The following is a 22,403-nucleotide window of genomic DNA, read 5'->3' as shown; positions in this document are numbered from 1 at the left end:
ATTATCGTACTTTTAATTATCGCAAGTTTATTTTTTCGCACTTTTATTTATCGCAATTTCATTATCGTTATTTACTTTACGCTTTAAATTTAGTCTTTTATTTATTTAATATTTTACATTTGGTTTTAACTGCGACTAAAGTTTTAAAATCGACAAACCGGTCATTAAACGGTAAAAACTCCCTTTATAATAATAATATTACTTATATATATATATTTGTATTTTTATAAAAGTAAACTAATATAGCGTTAAGCTTTGTTTAAAGATTTTCCCTGTGGAACGAACCGGACTTACTAAAAACTACACTACTGTACGATTAGGTACACTGCCTATAAGTGTTGTAGCAAGGTTTAAGTATATCCATTCTATAAATAAATAAATATCTTGTGTAAAATTGTATCGTATTTAATAGTATTTCCTTGTAAAATATAAGCTATTTTATATACACCTCTGCTTTGACATCAAGTAATTTTTGGCGCCGCTGCCGGGGACAATCTAGCATAAAAGCCGGAAGCGTAACGCTAAATTTAAAAAAAAAAAAAATTTATTTTTAGTTTACTTTTATTAAAATACGCTTTTGTAAAAATACGTTTTTTAATTATTCGAAAATATAAAAAGAAAAACAAAAATATAAATATTTTTAAAATTTTGTTAAATATTTAAGTTTTATAAAGTTTCTTTATTTTTATTTTATAAAAATATAAGTTTTATTTAAATATTTTGTGTTTATTTAAAATATAAAATCAAAAACCGAAAAAAAAAAAATTTATATATATATATATATATATATATATATATATATATATATATATATATATATAAATCTAGTTTTAAGATTTTTATTTATAAAATTATAAAGTAGTTCTATTTTTATTTTAGTTTTTAAATATAAGTTTTTATTATATAAATATTTTTATTTAAAACAGAAAATATAAAGCATAATACAGAAAATATAAAAAAAAATGAAAAAAAAACAAAAACGCGTCGAATTAAATCCTGTACCTGAGTTGAATTTTAGAACCCCGCGACTCGCGGAGTTTTCCTGCTTCCGGCACCGCAACTCGTGGAGCAGCCCTGACACACGTGACAGAAACCCGAATCAGCATTAATTACGGGTTTTATATTTATTAATTAACTTTTAACCCTAATTAGGTTTAATTTTAATATATTAATTAGTTTTACTTTTTATTTAATTTATATATTTAGTTAAATTAATTTAATTAATGTAAAATTAATAGTTTTAACAAATAAATATTATAAAAATAATATTTTTATAAAAATTGTACTTTTTATAACTTTTTGAATATTTTTATATTTTATCCCTTTTTAATTGTTTTAGCGTAATATTTGTGTTTTTCGCTAGTTTTTAGTGTTAAACTTAGTTTTTGCCATAGTTATATTTTTATTTCTAGATTTTTAGGCTTTGCCGTAAAATCCCTTAAGTGCTTTTTCTTTAGACTAAGATTTAGGTGATTTAGAATTTTGCGACGCCTTTTTAAGTTTTAGTTTTTTTTTAAGTTATTGCCATTTGAGATATAGTTTTACTTGTAAGTTTTAATATTTTTAGACGCCTTTTACCTATGTATCAATTATCATTCCAATTAGTAATCTCAATTTGCAATTATAATTTTAAGTTAGTGATAGTAATAAGGTTGGGTTAGTCGAGTGTTTTTAAGTTCTATAAGTCACTCTTTTTCTTTCTTATTTTTATTTTTTCGACCTTTTTCGACACGCTCTTTTTCTTTCTTATTTCTCGTCATTCTAGTTTTTAGGATATAGATTTGTATTCTACTTCTTATCTAAATTTCTTAAAATTATGAAAATTTATTTTAAGTGGTTAAATTGAAGACATCAAAATTTTCTGGTTCGTAGTAATAGTTGGATTTGTATGTGGACCGGGTTATTGGAGCCAAACAGTCCTCAATTATATTGAGACCAAACGAATCCTGCCCCTCTGCTGCATCTTTTGGCTATTCGAAACGTGGGCAAAATCAGAAAAGTCTATTAATTGGATAACTTATATAATTTTTTCTTTCCTTTTAAAAACTAATAGCATATTCAGTGAATGCACCGAGCAAGACGTTCACCACCTTTTGTACGTTCACCACCTGTAACTAGATCAAGACATCTAGCTAATATTGTAGCCGTCGATAATCCATTTTTTGAACCCGACCTCACAATTGAGAATCCGGAGAATATTCAGGGACAATTCGTAGATCCTGAACCACTAAACTTTCCTCCGGAACCACCAATCATTCAAACAGAGATTGTTGAGGAACGAACCATTAAATCAGAATCCTCTAGTGATTCCGATTCAACAAATTCAATTATGGAGAATCTAGAACCTTTAAGTATGGAAGACCGAATGAGAGCTAAACGTACTGGCTAAGGTCACGCAATTACTCATCCAGACATTAATACGCCAGATTATGAAATCAAAGGACAAATTCTATACATGGTGACTAATCAATGCCAATTTAGTGGTGTGCCGAAGGAAGATCCAAATGAACATCTTCGTACCTTTAATAGGATCTGCACACTATTTAAAATAAGAGAAGTGGAGGATGAACAGATATATCTCATGTTATTTCCCTGGACTTTAAAGGGAGAAGCCAAAGATTGGTTGGAATCGTTACCTGAAAGGGTGATCGATACATGGGACGTTTTAGTTGAAAATTTTCTTAAACAATTCTTTCCTGCATCTAAAGCCGTAAGAATTCAAGCAGAAATTGTTACGTTCACACAGAAACCGAATGAAACTCTATATGAGGCATGGACCAGATTTGGAAAATTATAAGAGGATGTCCGCAACATGGTTTAGACACCTGTCAAATAGTACAAATATTCTACCAAGGATGCGACATCACTACAAAAAAAGACATAGATATAGCAGCTGGTGGTTCTATTATGAAGAAAACAGAAACTGATGCTTATAAAATTATTGATAAGACTGCTTCCCACTCACATGAGTGGCACCAAGAAAAAGATATCGTTAGATCATCTAAAGCAGCTAGAGCTGATTCTAGCCATGACTTAGATTCCATTTCAGCAAAGATAGATGCTGTTGAGAGACGAATGGAAAAGATGACTAAAGATATACACTTAATACGAATTAGTTGTGAGCAGTGTGGAGGACCACATTTGACAATAGATTGTCTCAGTATTGAATTAACAATGGAACAAAGAAGAATATTTCATACATAAACCAAAGGCCTGGAAATAATTATCAGAATAATTATCAACCGCCAAGACCGATCTACAATCAAAACCAGAATTATAATCGAAATATTCCATACAACAACCAACAAGGTCCTAGCAATCAACAAGTATCCAACAATACTTACAATCAGCAAAGACCTAATTTTCAAAACAAACCACCACAACAAACCGATGATAAAAAGCCAAATTTAGAAGATATGATGACGAAGCTAGTTGAAACTCAAACGCATTTTTTCACATCTCATAAACAAACTAATGAACAAAATGCTCAAACATTTAGAAATCAACAAGCTTCTATTCAAAACTTGGAACAAGAAGTAAGTAACCTTGCAAGGTTAATAGGTGAAAGAAAACTGGGAAGTTTACCTAGTGATACAAATTCTAACCCCCGGAATGAAACAGCTAAAGCCATTACCACAAGAAGTGGTACAACACTTAAACCACCTAAAATACCTGTAACTTCTGATGAAACTATTCCTACTCCAGAAGAACCACAACCTGAACAAGATAAGAAAAAAGAACCGGTAGTTGAGAAGGTTAATGAAGATAACACAATTAAGGCTAAACCTTATGTTAAACCATACCAACCACCACTTCCTTACCCGAGTAAAATGAAGAAAGAGAAACTTGAAGCCGAGCAATCCAAATTCTTGGATATGTTTAAACAGATAAATGTAAATCTTCCTTTCATTGATGTGATTTCAGGAATGCCTAGATATGCTAAATTCTTGAAAGATCTAATCTCAAATAGAAAGAAAATGGAAGAACTCTCGGCCGTTACTATGAATGCTAATTGTTCAGCAGTACTGTTGAATAAGATACCGGAAAAACTATCTGATCCAGGAAGTTTCACAATTCCATATTTTCTGGGTAGTCTTAGTTCAATAGAAGCATTGGCAGACTTAGGTGCTAGTATAAATTTAATGCCGTTTTCACTATACACTAAACTAGACCTTGGAGAATTGAAACCAACAAGAATAAGCATACAACTAGCCGATAGATCAATAAAATATCCTAGAGGGATAATGGAGAATATGCTAGTTAAAGTTGGTACTTTAGTATTTCCAGTAGATTTTGTTGTTCTAGATATGGAAGAAGATTCTCAAGTTCCTCTCATATTAGGAAGACCATTCTTAAACACGGCTAAAGCAATGATAGACGTGTTTGGTAAGAAACTGACCCTAAGTATAGAGGATGAGAGTGTTACCTTTTCAGTTGATAGAGCAATGCAACAACCGCAATCTGCAGATGATACATGTTATTATATTCGAACTATAGACTCGCATGCAGAATTGTTAGAAGAATTTCCAGAATTACAAGGAACAGGAGAATGTTCTTTAGGAGAAGGTAATGAACCAATTGATCAAGCTGAAATGTTAGCTACACTTATACCTAATGGATATGAAACAACAACAGAAGAAATTCAAATGCTAAAAGAAGAAGGCAGATATCGATATAAATCATCGATAGAAGAACCTCCGAAATTAGAGTTAAAGCCACTTCCAAACCATTTGGAATACGCTTATTTATATGGTGAATCTGAATTACCTGTAATAATATCGTCTTCTCTTACTGAAAATGAGAAATCACGACTCATTTCTGTGTTGAAAGCTCATAAACCAGCCATTGCATGGAAGATTCATGATATTAAAGGAATAAGTCCTTCGTATTGCACACATAAAATCCTTATGGAAGAAGGTCATAAAACGTATGTGCAACGCCAACGAAGACTAAATCCTAATATGAAAGATGTAGTTAAGAAAGAAATTATTAAACTGCTAGATGCAGGTTTAATATATCCCATTTCTAATAGTCCATGGGTAAGCCCAGTTCAATGCGTGCCTAAGAAGGGTGGCATGACTGTCATTACAAATGAGAAAAATAAGCTTATTCCTACTAGGACTGTAACAGGATGGCGTGTGTCTATTGATTATATAAAATTAAATGACGCCACCAGAAAAGATCACTTTCCTTTACCTTTCATTGATCAAATGTTAGAAAGATTAGCCGGAAATAGTTACTATTGTTTTCTAGATGGATATTCCGGATATTTTCAAATTCCAATAGCACCCGAGGACCAATAGAAAACCACGTTCACGTGCCCTTATGGTACTTTTGCTTACAAACTCATGCCATTTGGACTTTGCAACGCTCCTGCAACCTTTCAAAGGTGTATGATGGCGATTTTTCATGACATGATAGAAGAATGCATGGAAGTTTTCATGGATGACTTTTCAGTCTTCGGTGATACATTTGAATCATGTCTAGTTAATCTGGAACGAATGCTTATTAGATGCGAACAATCAAATCTAGTACTTAATTGGGAGAAATGCCATTTCATGGTTAAAGAAGGCATCGTTCTTGGTCATAAAATTTTAAAGGAAGGAATTGAAGTGGATAGAGCTAAAGTAGATGTAATTGCTAAACTTCCACATCCCACCAATATTAGAGGAGTTAGGAGTTTTCTAGGGCATGCCGGTTTTTACCGACGTTTCATAAAAGATTTTTCTAAAATTGCCACTCCTATGAATAAACTCCTAGAAAAGGATGCTCCATTCATCTTTTTAGATGAATGTATCAAATCTTTTAATATTCTTAAAGAAAAACTCACTAATGCGCCGATCATGATAACACCAAATTGGAATCTACCGTTTGAACTAATGTGCGATGCAAGTGATTTTGCAATGGGAGCCGTTTTAGGACAAAGGATTGAAAAACGATTTCAACCTATATATTATGCTAGTAAGACGTTACAAGGGGCACAAACAAATTATACAACTACTGAAAAAGAACTCCTTGCTATTGTCTTTGCTTTTGACAAATTTCGATCATATCTCGTTCTAGCTAAAATGGTGGTCTATACCGACCATTATGCTCTTAGATACCTGTTTTTGAAACAAGATACCAAACCAAGATTAATCCGTTGGATCTTACTCTTACAAGAATTCGATATTGAAATCCGAGATAAAAAAGGAGCAGAAAATCTCGCCGCTGATCATCTTTCTCGTCTTGAAAATCCCGAATTAGAAGTTCTAAATGAATCGGCCATACAAGACAACTTTCCTGATGAATATCTATTGAAGATAGATTATAATGAAATCCCATGATTTGCAGACTATGCAAACTACTTAGTTTGTGGATACCTTGAAAAAGGATTATCATACCAAAAACGAAAGAAATTCTTCAGTGATATAAAGCACTATTTCTTTGAAGATCCACATTTGTTTAAAAGTTGTCCCGATGGAATAATACGCTGATGTGTATTTGGAAATGAAACTAGTAAAATCTTAAACCATTGTCACACAGGACCAACAGGAGGGCATTATGGGCCTCAATTAACAGCAAGAAAAGTTTATGAAGCTGGATTCTATTGGCCTACAATTTACAAAGATGCACACCTTCTTTGCAAATCCTTTGATGCTTGTCAAAGGGCCGGAAAAATAAGTCAACGTGATGAAATGCCACAAAATGTCATTCAAGTATGTGAAGTATTTGACATTTGGGGTATTGACTTTATGGGTCCATTTCCAAAATCTCATAATAATCTCTACATTCTCGTTGCCATTGATTATGTATCTAAATGGGCGGAAGCACAAGCTCTCCCAACTAATGATGCACGAGTTGTAGTCAACTTTTTAAAACGTCTTTTTGCAAGGTTTGGAACACCGAAAGCTTTAATAAGTGATCGGGGTACTCATTTCTGTAATAATCAACTTGAGAAAGTTCTTAAAAGATATGGAGTAACTCATAAAATCTCCACTGCTTATCATCCACAAACAAGTGGACAAGTTGAAAATACCAACCGAGCTTTAAAACGTATTCTAGAGAAAACCGTAGGATCAAATCCGAAGGAATGGTCCATTAAATTGGAGGATGCACTCTGGGCTTTTAGAACAGCCTACAAAACTCCAATTGGAACCACACCTTTTAGACTCGTTTACGGAAAAGCATGTCATCTTCCAGTAGAGATTGAACATAAAGCATTTTGGGCTTTGAAGACATGTAATCTTGATTTACATGAAGTTGGACGTCTACGATTAAGTCAACTAAACGAATTAGAAGAATTAAGACATGAAGCATACGAAAATTCGTTAATCTATAAGGAAAGAACAAAGAAATGGCATGATAAAAGAATCAGAAGTTTAAAAGAATTTAAAGAAGGAGACAGAGTTCTTCTTTTCAATTCACGATTCAAGCTATTTCCTGGAAAATTGAAATCAAGATGGTCTGGACCATTCATAGTCAAAAGAATTTTCCCATACGGAACAGTAGAGTTAATAAATTCAAATGGGATTGAATTTGAAGTTAATGGTCACAGAGTTAAACATTACATAGATAGTCCAATGGAAGTCGACAACGAAGTTAATCACAATTTCAACACCACAACTAACTAAGTGTGGGGAGAATCAAGTCTTTAAAGGATAATATGTATTTCTATTAGAATTAGATTGTCTGTTTTCGTGTAGTTCTCGAAAATGGAACCCGAATGGTCTTTCCCTAACAGACCCTAAAGAACTAGTCTTCTCCCCCCATTCTGAATTTTTATTTTTTTTAGGAAATGAAGACTGCCTGTGAACTAAACCATGGTCTAATGCTACACGCTTTGATCACTAAACGTAATAATGACACACTTCCGAGTGAAATAGTATCAGTAATCAGAGAAAGATTGGACGGAGTAAGAAAAGAATCCAGATGCGAAGATAATAAGTTACAATTTGGTAAAGGAAAATCAAAATCCGCAGCGAAAAGAAGAGCACGACACCTTGAAAGATGTCACAAATGCGGAAAATGGTCACATGGAGGTAAATGTTCAAATAATCAAACCTATTCAAATACCGAATTTGTTACTTTATGCAGAGACGGACCGTTCATATGTTTAGAAGAAAAAACACTGAATGCTGGAGGTTACGCCTATGTAGCCATGGAAAACCAATTAAACCGACTATCTTATTAATGGGATAGATCGTATAACTAAGAATACTATCTCACAGGTAAGTCTGTACAGTTTTTTGTTTTTATTTTTATTTTTATTTTTAACCTTTTGATAATAAACGCTAATTTGTTCGCTATAAAGTATTAAATTGATATTAAATAAAATTAGGTTTGGAGACCGAAATTATTGATACCATATAAAAATTTATTACATCACTGCGAAATTTAACGTTTATTCTTAAGGTATAAATATCTTTCATCAATCAACCCAAAATATTTCAAAAATTCGTCATGAGTTAAATTAGGTCATGGAACCGAAATTACTTTACCGAAAAGAGGGGCGTATGTTTTTGATAATATTTGATTGATTAAAGTGGGATAAAAAGCCAAAAAGATTTTTAATTTTATTTTTACCATGTTTTAAAAAATTAATATATAAATATTAAATTAATATTGTAAACTTTTTAAAATTAATATATTTAAAATTGTAAATATTTGAAAAATTAATCTTTTTAATATAAGTTTGTATGTTGAAAAACAAAAATATAATATAAGTTTGGTGTGAATTTTTAATTTTTATTATATGAATTTTTAATTTTATGCATTTTTAAATTTAAGTTGTGTGAATTTAAAAACAAAAATTTGCTTTATTAATTTAAAAATATGATTTTTAAAATTCGTCGTAAGTTGAAGACAAGGTCTTTGAACCGAAATTGCTTTACCCGAAGGAGGGACGAGAAATTTTATTATTATTATTTTTAATCTTATTGACTTAAAGTATGCCAAAAATATTTAAAAAACCCAAAAATCTTAGCTTTTAAAACAATCGCTACAAAAAGACAAATTTTAAAATTTTGTCGAGGGACGAACTAGGACATCAATCCGAAACGACCTCGTCCTAAATAACAAGGGAAACAAAATTTTAAAATTAATTACTTAATTGTTTTAATTAGTATAAGATGTTTAAAATATATATATATATATATATACAAACTCCGCGACTCGCGGAGTTTGAAGCGTAAATATACCGCGACTCGCGGAGCTTGCAAAATCCAGAAAAAATAAAAAGCTAAACGAACAGATCAGTTGCACACACCACAAAAACAAACTGCGAAATAAACCCGAAATAAACCCGAGAAAACACTCCCAAATTTACAATTTTTCACAGTTAATCATCAAATCTTTTACTAAAATCATGTTAAGAAGGATGCTATTAAGGAATTACTCAAGAAAAACGGTAAATTTCTACACCTAAACACCATTTAATCCGAAAATTAGTGTTCTTGAGCAATTTTATACCCAATTCGATTTTGATGCTTTTTAGTGTAATTATGCTTAAATTGCTTATGTATTATGTTTGTATAACCTAGATTGATGCTATTTAACATGATTAGAATCCTTAAACTTCAAATTTTGAGTAATCTAGGGTTTGTGTTCTTGAGCAATTTGGGGCTTTTTGATATAAACAGGTTATGACCGATTTTTGTCATGAATTGTTGCTAAATTAAGTAGTGTAACATGTTTAGGTAGTTAAATGATCCAAACTTTGAGCCTAAACATGATTTTGAGAATTAAAGTGGACTTTTTCAAGTCTAAAATTCATGAACTTGATTTTTGAAAGATAATGCCATTTGAAACTTGTTTAATTACTAGTAATGATTATTTTGACATGTTATTTGAGTTGAATGCTTATGAACTTGGCGAACATTTTCGTATATGCTTCTTTGAAAAAGTGTAGATTTGATAAAAATATGAAAATGAGCTTAAGTTTGATATAAATTGGACATGTTATTGTAATTATTTTGATTGATGATTTTGCTAACATTAATGCATATTTGGATGCACAAAAATTGTGTTTGATGTGTTTTGCAGACTGAAAGGGGTGAATCTTCATCCCAAGCTCGCAATGCTCCTCCTGAGAATGCGGACCAACAGGAGGTGGATAACTACTACAAGCAAGATATACCTCATCCAGTAATGACATTTTCTGATATGCACTTAGAAGATTTGCACCCGAACTTGAGATTTGACAGACGTTGGATAGATTATCCAAAATACCAAAGAGGATTACATACTCTTCATTCTAAAGTTGTTGAGGTACCTAGGGTCATAGAATGGGGACCATTAGAAGCTGTAGAATTGGCCGGGCCAATTAGAGAATTACTTGCACAGAGGTATGGTAATTCTACTTTCAACGATTGGGTACGGTTATTCAACATGCGTAGACCTGTATATAAAGTATGGTGTGAAGAATTGTTGTGTAGTATAGAGTTAAATGATCGGGTAGCTAGTTTAACCGATCGATCTTTTATTAGATTTTTGTTAGGAGGTTCGATGCGACACATGTCTTTACTAGACATGGCTCAGGCCTTACGTATACATACACCTGAGGAGTTAGCGTCTGCCGATTGTAGAGGGTTGATACTAAATGGTAGAAAGATAGACGAAAATTTTGATACACATGGTGTATGGAGTCAAATGACTAGCCATCACCGATTCAAAGGGGGGAATTACTCTTATTTGGATATAGATAGAGCAGAGTTAAGAGTAATTCATAGATTTTTAGCTAATTCAATTACACAAAGAGGTAAGAATAAGGAAAAGGTAAATGAACAGGATTTGTTTTACCACATGTGTATTCGAGACCCACAAAGCACTGTAAGTATACCATATTATGTGGGTTATTATTTATCAGCTATGGTTAGGGGGATGAGACCGCATAGCATAATAGGAGGTGGTATATTTATTACTTTGGTTGCTGAATATCTCAATGTGGATATAAGTCGGGGGGGATTATTAATCGAAGAACCAGAACCCCAAGATACAATAGGTTTAAATCTATACCATGGTGCTAAAGTTTTGAAGAGGTGAAATAACGCCGCAGTACGATATAATGGTAGACATCCACAGGTTGAGAGAAACCAACAGCAAGGTAATGTAGGAGGGGGAAATGAAATGGCAGAAATGCAAAGGTTTATAGCTTCACAAGAGTATGAAAATGCTAGACATAGAGCATTTGAAGATTGGCAAGTTCATCAAAACCTAATCATAGCTTATTGCCAACATATAGGTAGAAACTATATTCCTACCCCAACGCCCATATTCCCTCCCTGGTCTATAGAGATGCAACCACCTTATCCTACGTATAACCTAGGAGAAGCATTTTATAGCACATATGGTTATGCATGGAACCCCTTCTGGTATCAGTATCATCCCTAGTCTACTTAGTTTTATTTGTTTTATTATTTGTAATGTTGATACATTTAATACTTATGTTGGATTTGTATTAGTTTTTATAATTTTCTAAATTTTATTATTAGATTTTAATAATTTTTGAATGTGGGGTAATATACCAAACTTCAAAAATATGTATATATGTTTGCAGTTTATCTTATGTACACAACAGGGTAAAACAACGCATTTTCAAAGACTGGCATTAAGTTCAGCAAAAGCAACTAATTTTGACGACAAGATGCAAAATATATGTGAAATAACAACAAGACGGAATAAACAAATGATATGCACCATTTATCATTCAGCAAGCAAACACAAATATGTTTGGAAACTTTGGTAAAATTTAATCATTTCTACGCTAATCACCCTCAATTATTTAAATTGTTACTGATTTCTTGCAAATGAGGGCATTGCAAGATCTTAAGTGTGGGAAGGGGTTAAATTCTTTCGGATTTTTAATATTTTTTACTTCATACACTTGGTTACCATTAAAAATACTAGCAAAGCAGTAGTTGTATTAGAATCTAGTGCTCTCTGATAATAAAGAACAGCCCTAGTCTTATATACTGACTACCCACTTCTAGTAAAAATTTTCAAAATTTTCAACTAAATGAACTCAAAATCATGTTTATACATATTTATGAACGATAAAACTAGGTGTTAACACCGAAATTATTGTTACCTCGGAAATGACATAAATTGAGAAACAAACCAAAATGTTAGAATTCATTTAAGAATGGAATAGAGGAGAACAAAGAGGCAATAAAAAGGAAAATAAAAGCCAAGTGTGGGAAAATTTACCAAGTTTTTCAAAACATATATCACATATTTTTGTACAAATAACTGAAAATACTTTTGCTTTGGACTAATCTAAAAAGTTTTGCCCGATGAAAGAAAAGAAGAGATGGATCTACACGATGAATCAATTCCATCATTAAAAGGAAGTAAAGTCTTCCGAAAAAGAAACGCGCTTCTTGATGTAGGTCATGAAGTTGTCGTCCAGACCAGCTGTAGGTTGACGAAAAACCTAGAAAAGTCATCACTAAAATCAGCAGGAAATCCACGGACCTCAGCATTAAACAGGGTCGCCAAGTGGTCAGATTTATCCTAACCATGAGAAGGATTTATCTCGTACAATGGGGGGCACCATGCAAATTAGCTTGATAAGACTAATGAATCAGAACCCTAGAAAGGATAATCTCCTTAAAGATCAAAAATCAGCTTTTAAGACTGATATTACTCAATCCTAGAGATTGACCTTAAAGATTGAGAATTACAAACTCATGGAATTCGATGATATCTAAACTCGAGCTTGAACGAGAAAATATTTTGATCAAATTATAAACTGATTTGTTTTCTGAAAACCCATTTTCAATGCGTTCATTACCATTGAACGTAAAATCCTAGGAATTCACCTGGAATTCATTAAGTCACCTGAACTAAATCGAGTGTCAACCGTAAGAACGGTGGTTGCATAGCATGGTCAAAGACAGGACCTTGTGCCAGACCGAAAAATTATAAGGGTGAGCTTTACTATTGCTCCTACAAAGGATAGTAATTGCGTCCGACACGTTAAAAGACCATAATTAAAAGCATGTCAGAGGACATTGCCTTAACAGTTGCTTGTTCAACGCTTTCCTTTACAACCGGACGGTAGTTTATCGAAAGGTAATATACGGAGCAAGTAAACTGGACGTGTTGCTTTCCTAATACAAGGTTAGCAAGTGGGTGACACAAAACCGCAAGTTTTGAGCTAAAATTTTCAAATCTGAAACCCACCAAACCCACAAAAAAGAACTTGCAAACACTGGTGAAGGGTTATTCCGGAAAACTTATCTAGGGTAAAAGCGAGATTTAATTTTCAAAAGATCAAATGTTTTCATAAAGATCCAATTTCCTTAAAGGTTCTAAATTTTTATAGTCATATGGGACTTTAAACCACAACGTTACTACCATTGTTTATACCGCCGTAAAGAAATCACTGATGTACAAAGTGTGAAGAATAAAGAAGTGATTCTAGTATTTCAAGACTATATTTCTTGAGGACAAGCAACGCTCAAGTGTGAGAATATTTGATAATTACTTGATGTCAAAGCAGAGGTGTATATAAAATAGCTTATATTTTACAAGGAAATACTATTAAATACGATACAATTTTACACAAGATATTTATTTATTTATAGAATGGATATACTTAAACCTTGCTACAACACTTATAGGCAGTGTACCTAATCGTACAGTAGTGTAGTTTTTAGTAAGTCCGGTTCGTTCCACAGGGAAAATCTTTAAACAAAGCTTAACGCTATATTAGTTTACTTTTATAAAAATACAAATATATATATATAAGTAATATTATTATTATAAAGGGGGGTTTTTACCGTTTAATGACCGGTTTGTCGATTTTAAAACTTTAGTCGCAGTTAAAACCAAATGTAAAATATTAAATAAATAAAAGACTAAATTTAAAGCGTAAAGTAAATAACGATAATGAAATTGCGATAAATAAAATTGCGAAAAAATAAACTTGCGATAATTAAAAGTACGATAATTAAAAGTGCAATTAAATACAATAACAATAAAATAAAATGCAATAATTAGAAGTGCAATTAAATATAAAATAAAGGAAATTAAATATGAAATAAAATAATTATGCTTATTTAAACTTCCGTAATCATGATGTTTGACGTGTTGATTTTAGTTTTATGCCCATGGGTTAATAGTCCTTTGTCCTGGATTATTTAATATGTCCGTCTGGTTTTTGTCCATAACAGTCCATCAGTCATAAATATAAAGTGCGAGCGTCCTCGTCAAATTATTCTTATACCCGAAGTTAAATATTCCAACTAATTGGGGACTTAAACTGTAACAAGATTTTAATACTTTGTTTAATAATTACACCAGGATGTCGACTGAGTGTAACCCAAGGTTTTAATACTTTGTTATCAATTATACCAAGTGTCCTTGTACATAATTTCACCCCTGTTTTAATTATTCTAGTGGCTATTAATCCATTCCCGTGTCCGGTTAAATGAACGATTATTCGTACATATAAATACCTCGCCCATCGTGTCCGATCGAGTGTATATGGTAATTTATGGGTATGTCCAATTATAAATCTTTATATTAACATTAATAAACTATCATTTAGTTAAACAAATATAAAGCCCATTAATAGCTCATAGTCTAATTTCCACAAGTGTCGTTCTTTTGTCCAAACCCCAATTATGGTACAAAGCCCAATTACCCAATTTTAGTAATTAGCCCAACATCATGATTACTTCGGATTAAATAAGCATAATAATAACTTAGCTACGAGACATTAATGTAAAAAGGTTAAACATAACTTACAATGATTAAAAATAGCGTAGCGTTACACGGACAGAATTTCGACTTACACCCTTACAACATTCGCTAACATACCCTTATTATTAGAATTATAATTAAAATTTAAATTAAAATATAAATATAAATATATTTACGTATACATATATAGAGAGAGATTGAATTATTGATATGAAAATGATCAGAATTCGTTTGCTTTTATAGGGGATTGAGTTCAAGGGGTCTCCGCGACTCGCGGCCTTTTCTGCCTTCAAACTCCGCGAGTCGCGGAGTTTGAAATTCCAGCTCACCAACTTTGGAGTCTTTCTTGACTCTGGTCCCGGTTCCAGATTTTCGAACGTCCTTGCGTACAATTTAATATCTTGTACTTTGCGTTTTGAATCTTGTACTCTTGTAATTTCGAGACGTTTCTTATCAATAATTGGAACCTCTTTGATTGTATTTTGTACTTTTGAGCTTTTTGGTCGTTTGCGTCTTCAATTCGTCGAATCTGTCTTTTGTCTTCACCTTTTAATATTTAAACGAATATCACTTGTAAATAGAACAATTGCAACTAAAAGCTTGTCTTTCTTGAGGAATAATGCTATGAAATATATGTTCATTTTTAGCATTATCATATTCTTATACTCACTAGAACATACGTGGAATTAAAAATCACAAACAAATAACGTATGACTTTCACGAGACTCACCGCTACATACGGTCATGGATGGTGTCTAGGTTTCCAGTTTGGGATATGGTTGTGGATCTCGAATGTCACGACTTAAAGTCAGATCAAGAGTCCTGGCCCCCGGTTACATCTGGCTGTCCATTGACTTAGTTGATAGCAATGAGGATTGTTTGAGTTATGCAACATCTAACCTGTTTGAATAATTAACATTGTAAACTCTAGAAAGGGCACCGGTAATATATATGAACATATATATCAAACACATAACTATAATGATAATGATGACCATGATGATCCAACTAACTTAAACCTAATGATGATAGGTTCACAACTTTGGACTACCGCTGCTATTTACTATCATACTGTTTACTGCGCTCATAAGGTGAGTCATAGCCCCAACTTTTTAACTATTTTATAAATTGCTTTCGGGGTGAGAATACATGTCTTTTTCTGTTTTACAAGTAGACACAAGTGCTAAACTTACATTCTATGCTGAGTTATAACTGAAAATCCCTTAGCTTTGGTAACTAGTAACTACCAGTTTATAAACTGGTGGGTGTGAATAGATGTATATGGATCCATAGGGTTTGACATCCCCGTCCGGGCTAGTCGCGCTAGCATAAAATGGGCGTATACTATTTGGGGTGGTACATTTTGGTTAGGCGTACATAACAATAGGGGTACTAAACAAACGTTAAGGCTTAGTTACCGGGTGCTCAAACTTATAGAATCTTTTTACATTTTTAAAGATGCCGGCAAAGCATGCAAACGAAATCTTGTGGTCTATACTCTACACTTTATACTAATTAAACCTATGATTCACTCAACCTTTGTGTTGACGTTTTTACATGTTTATTCTCAGGTAATTAGGGAATGCTTCCGCTCTAGCTAGTAAGGCAGTAGAGGTCATGCATTTGGAATGAAGATTTGTTTAAACTTTGATAGTGGCATTATGTCTTTTCATTTTATATATATTTGGTTTTGATTAGTACTTTGTTGGTTTTCTTTAAGTATTGTAAACGTTTGGTTTTTAAATAAAATGCTACTATTACTTTGAAAAATGTTGCATATAGCGTGCATCGATCAGACTTTGACCTCTGGTAATACAACACGTCAATGCTACATTTTGACGGGGTATTACTGATAATGCTAAAAACGAACATATATTTCATAGCATTATTCCTCAAGAAAGACAAGCTTTTAGTTGAAATTGTTCTATTTACAAGTGATATTCGTTTAAATAATAAAAGGTGAAGACAAAAGACAGATTCGACGAATTTAAGACGCAAACGACCAAAAAGCTCAAAAGTACAAAAGACAATAAAAAAGGTTCCAATTATTGATAAGAAACGTCTCGAAATTACAAGAGTACAAGATTCAAAACGCAAAGTACAAAATATAAAATTGTACGCAAGGACGTTCGAAAATCCGGAACCGGGACCAGAGTCAACTCTCAACGCTCGACGCAACGGACTAAAAATTACAAGTTAACTATGTATATAAATATAATATAATATATAATTAATTATATTAATTATATATATATTATATATATATTATAAACCGTCGGCAGAGAAAGACTCCAAGGGTGTGAGCTGTAAATTCATTCTCCGCGACTCGCGGAGTTTGAAGAGGATTTTGCCGCGAGTCGCGGAGCCCCAAAATTCGACTTTTCCTATAAAAGCAACCGAATTCTGATCGCAATTCATAATCTTTTTCTTCCTCATTCATATGTAAAATTTATATTTATATTTATAATTTATATTTTAATTTTAATTATAATTCTAATAATAAGGGTATGTTAGCGAATGTTGTAAGGGTGTAAGTCAAAATTCTGTCCGTGTAACGCTACGCTATTTTTAATCATTGTAAGTTATGTTCAACCTTTTTATATTAATGTCTCGTAGCTAAGTTATTATTATGCTTATTTAAAACGAAGTAATCATGATGTTGGGCTAATTACTAAAATTGGGTAATTGGGCTTTGTACCATAATTGGGGTTTGGACAAAAGAACGACACTTGTGGAAATTAGACTATGGGCTATTAATGGGCTTTATATTTGTTTAACTAAATGATAGTTTGTTAATGTTAATATAAAGATTTACAATTGGGCGTCCCTATAAATTACCATATACACTCGATCGGACACGATGGGCGGGGTATTTATATGTACGAATAATCGTTCATTTAACCGGACACGGGAATGGATTAATAACCACTAGAATAATTAAAACAGGGGTGAAATTACATTCAAGGGTAATTGGTGTAATTGTTAACAAAGTAGTAAAACCTTGGTTTACACGCAGTCGATAACCTGGTGTATTCATTAAACAAAGTATTAAAACCTTGTTACAATTCGAATCCCCAATTAGTTGGAATATTTAACTTCGGGTATAATAATAATTTGACGAGGACACTCGCACTTTATATTTATGACTGATGGACTGTTATGGACAAAAACCAGACGGACATATTAAATAATCCAGGACAAAGGACAATTAACCCATGGGCATAAAACTAAAATCAACACGTCAAACATCATGATTACGGAAGTTTAAATAAGCATAATTCTTTTATTTCATATTTAATTTCCTTTATTTTATATTTAATTGCACTTCTAATTATCGCACTTTTATTTATTGTTATTTAATCGCACTTTTAATTATCGTACTTTTTAATTATCGCAATTTTATTTTATCGCACTTTTATTATTCGCAATTTCATTATCGTTATTTACTTTACGCTTTAAATTAAGTCTTTTATTTATTTAATATTTTACATTAGGTTTTAACTGCGACTAAAGTCTTAAAATCGACAAACCGGTCATTAAACGGTAAAAACCCTCCTTTATAATAATAATATTATATATATTTGTATTTTTATAAAAGTAAACTAATATAGTGTTGAGCTTTGTTTAAAGATTTCCCTGTGGAACGAACCGGACTTACTAAAAACTACACTACTGTACGATTAGGTACACTGCCTATAAGTGTTGTAGCAAGGTTTAAGTATATCCATTCTATAAATAAATAAATATCTTGTGTAAAATTGTATCGTATTTAATAGTGTTTCCTGCAAAAATTTAATAGTATTTTATACCCCTCTGCTTTGACATCAAGTATTTTTGGCGCCGCTGCCGGGGACTCTCTTAAACGCCGGAAGCGCAACGCTAATATAAAAAAAAAAAAAGATTTTTAGTTAACTTGTAAAAATACGTTTTAATTATTCAAAAATATAAAAAGAAAAACAAAAATATAAGCATTTTTAAGATTTTGTTAAATATTTAAGTTTTATAAGTTTCTTTATTTTTATTTTAGTTTATAAAAATATAAGTTTTATTAACTATCTTTTATTTATAGAAAAAATTAAAAACAGAAAATAAAAAAAATAAATAAAGAAAAAACGCGTCGAATTTAAAGCTGTCATCTGAATTTTTGAACCCCGCGACTCGCGGGGTTTTCTGCATTAATTACCGCAAGTCGCGGAGACTTTCTGACACGCGAACAGAAAGCCCTAATTCAGCATTAATTACGAATTATTATTAATTATTATTATTATTAACCCTAATTATTATTATTATTATAATTAAGTTTATTTTTAATTTAAGTTTTATTTAATTTATATACTTTAGTTAAATTAGTTTTATTAAAATGTAAAATTAGTAGTTTTATTAAATAAAAAAATATAAAAATAATATTTTTATAAAAATTTCACTTTTTACAACTTTTTGTATATTTTTATATTTTGTCCCTTTTTAATCGTTGTAGCGTAATATTTGTATTTTTAGCTCATATTTAATTTTAAACTTAGTTTTTGCTATAGTTATTTTTACTCCTAGATTTTTAGGCTTTGTCGTAGAATTCCTTAAGTGCTTTTTCTTTAGACTAAGATTTAGGTGCTTTAGAATTTTGCGACGCCTTTTTAAGTTTTAGTTTCTTTTTTAAGTTATTTCCATTTGGGATTTAGTTTTTTCTGTAAGCTTTAATATTTTTAGACCTTTTACTATGTATCAATTATCATTCCAATTAGTAATTTCAATTTGCGATTATAATTTTAAGTTAGTTGTAGTAATAAGGTTAGGTTAGTCAAGTATTTTTAAGTTTTTATAAGTTTCTTTTATTTTTCCGTCACCTTTTATTTTTCAACCATTTTTCGTTTTTCGACCTTTTTCGACGAACTCTTTTTCTCTCTTATTTCTCGCTATTCTAGTTTTAGGACATAGATTTTTATTCTACTTCTTATCTAAATTTCTTAAAATTACGAAAATTTATTTTAAGTGGTTAAATTAATAGACATCAAAATTTTCTGGTTCGTAGTAATAGTTGGATTTGTACGTGGACCGGGTTATTGGAGAAAACAGTCCTCAATTATATTGAGACCAAACGAATCCTGCCCCTCTGCTGCATCTTTTGGCTATTCGAAACGTGGGCAAAATTAGAAAAGTCTATTGATTGGATAACTTATTATAATTTTTCTTTCTTTTTAAAAACTAATAGGATATTCAGTGAATGCACCGAGCAAGACGTTCACCACCTTTTGTACGTTCACCACCTGTAACTAGATCAAGACATTTAGCAAATATAACCGCCGTTGATTTTTCTTTAGAATCGTCATCCAGTCGACCAAGTACTTCAGTTCAAATTTCCGATAATCCATTTTTTGAACCCAACCTCACAATTGAGAATCCGGAAAATATTCAGGAACGGTTCGTAGATCCTGAACCATTAAACTTTCCTCCGGAGCCACCAATCATTCAAACAGAAATTGTTGAGGAACGAACCATTAAATCAGAATCATCTAGTGATACCGATTCAACAAATTCAATTATGGAGAATCTGGAACCTTTAAGTATGGAAGACCGAATGAGAGCTAAACGCACTGGCCAAGGTCACGCAATTACTCATCCAGACATTAATGTGCCAGATTATGAAATCAAAGGACAAATTCTACACATGGTGACTAATCAATGCCAATTTAGTGGTGCGCCGAAGGAAGATCCAAATGAACATCTACGTACCTTTAATAGGATCTGCACACTATTTAAAATACGAGAAGTGGAGGATGAACAGATATATCTCATGTTATTTCCCTGGACTTTAAAGGGAGAAGCCAAAGATTGGTTGGAATCGTTACCTGAAGGGGCGATTGATACATGGGACGTTTTAGTTGACAAATTTCTTAAACAATTCTTTCCTGCATCTAAAGCCGTAAGACTTCAAGCAGAAATTGTTACGTTTACACAGAAACCAAATGAAACTCTATATGAGGCGTGGACAAGATATGGAAAGTTGTTAAGAGGATGTCCGCAACATGGTTTAGACACCTGTCAAATAGTACAGATATTCTACCAAGGATGCGACATCACTACAAGGAAAGACATAGATATAGCAGCTGGTGGTTCTATTATGAAGAAAACCGAAACTGATGCTTACAAAATTATTGATAATACTGCTTCCCACTCACATGAGTGGCACCAAGAAAAAGATATCGTTAGATCATCTAAAGCAGCTAGAGCCGATTCTAGCCATGACTTAGATTCCATTTCCGCAAAGATAGATGCTGTGGAGAGACGAATGGAAAAGATGACTAAGGATATTCACTCAATACGAATTAGTTGTGAGCAGTGTGGAGGACCACATTTGACAAAAGATTGTCTCAGTATTGAATTAACAATGGAACAAAGAGAGAATATTTCATACATAAACCAAAGGCCTGGAAATAATTATCAGAATAATTATCAACCGCCAAGACCAATTTACAATCAAAACCAGAATTATAACCGAAATATTCCATACAACAACCAACAAGGTCCTAGCAATCAACAAGTATCCAATAATACTTATAATCAGCAAAGACCAAATTTTCAAAACAAACCACCACAACAAACCGATGATAAAAAACCAAATTTAGAAGATATGATGACGAAGCTAGTTGAAACTCAAACACAGTTTTTCACATCTCAAAAACAAACTAATGAACAAAATGCTCAAGCATTTAGAAATCAACAAGCTTCTATTCAAAATCTGGAACAAGAAGTAAGTAACCTAGCAAGGTTAATAGGTGAAAGAAAACCAGGAAGTCTACCTAGTGATACAAATGCTAACCCCCGGAATGAAACAGCTAAAGCTATTACCACAAGAAGTGGTACAACACTTAAACCACCTGAAATACCTGTAACTTCTGATGAAGCCATTCCTACTCCACAAGAACCACAACCTGATCAAGATAAGGAAAAAGAACCGGTAGTTGAGAAGGTTAATGAAGATAACACAGTTAAGGATAAACCTTATGTTAAACCATACCAACCACCACTTCCTTACCCGAGTAAAATGAAGAAAGAGAAACTTGAAGCCGAGCAATCCAAATTCTTGGATATGTTTAAACAGATAAATGTAAATCTTCCTTTCATTGATGTGATTTCAGGAATGCCAAGATATGCTAAATTCTTGAAAGATCTAATCTCAAATAGAAAGAAAATGGAAGAACTCTCGGCTGTTACTATGAATGCTAATTGTTCAGCAGTACTGTTGAATAAGATACCAGAAAAACTATCTGATCCAGGAAGTTTCACAATTCCATGTTTTCTAGGTAGTCTTAGTTCAATAGAAGCATTGGCAGACTTAGGTGCTAGTATAAATCTAATGCCGTATTCACTATACGCTAAACTAGACCTTGGAGAATTGAAACCAACAAGAATAAGCATACAACTAGCCGATAGATCAATAAAATATCCTAGAGGGATAATGGAGAACATGCTAGTTAAAGTTGGTACTTTAGTATTTCCAGTAGATTTTGTTGTTTTGGACATGGAAGAAGATTCTCAAGTTCCTCTCATATTAGGAAGATCATTCTTAAACACGGCTAAAGCAATGATAGACGTGTTCGGTAAGAAATTGACCCTAAGTATAGAGGATGAGAGTGTTACCTTTTCAGTTGAGAGAGCAATGCAACAACCATAATCTGCAGATGATACATGTTATTATATTCAAACTATAGATGCACATG

This window comes from Rutidosis leptorrhynchoides, chromosome 2 (assembly GCF_046630445.1).
Source record: "Rutidosis leptorrhynchoides isolate AG116_Rl617_1_P2 chromosome 2, CSIRO_AGI_Rlap_v1, whole genome shotgun sequence".
NCBI lineage: Eukaryota > Viridiplantae > Streptophyta > Magnoliopsida > Asterales > Asteraceae > Rutidosis > Rutidosis leptorrhynchoides.
This window is presented reverse-complemented; position numbering follows the sequence as displayed.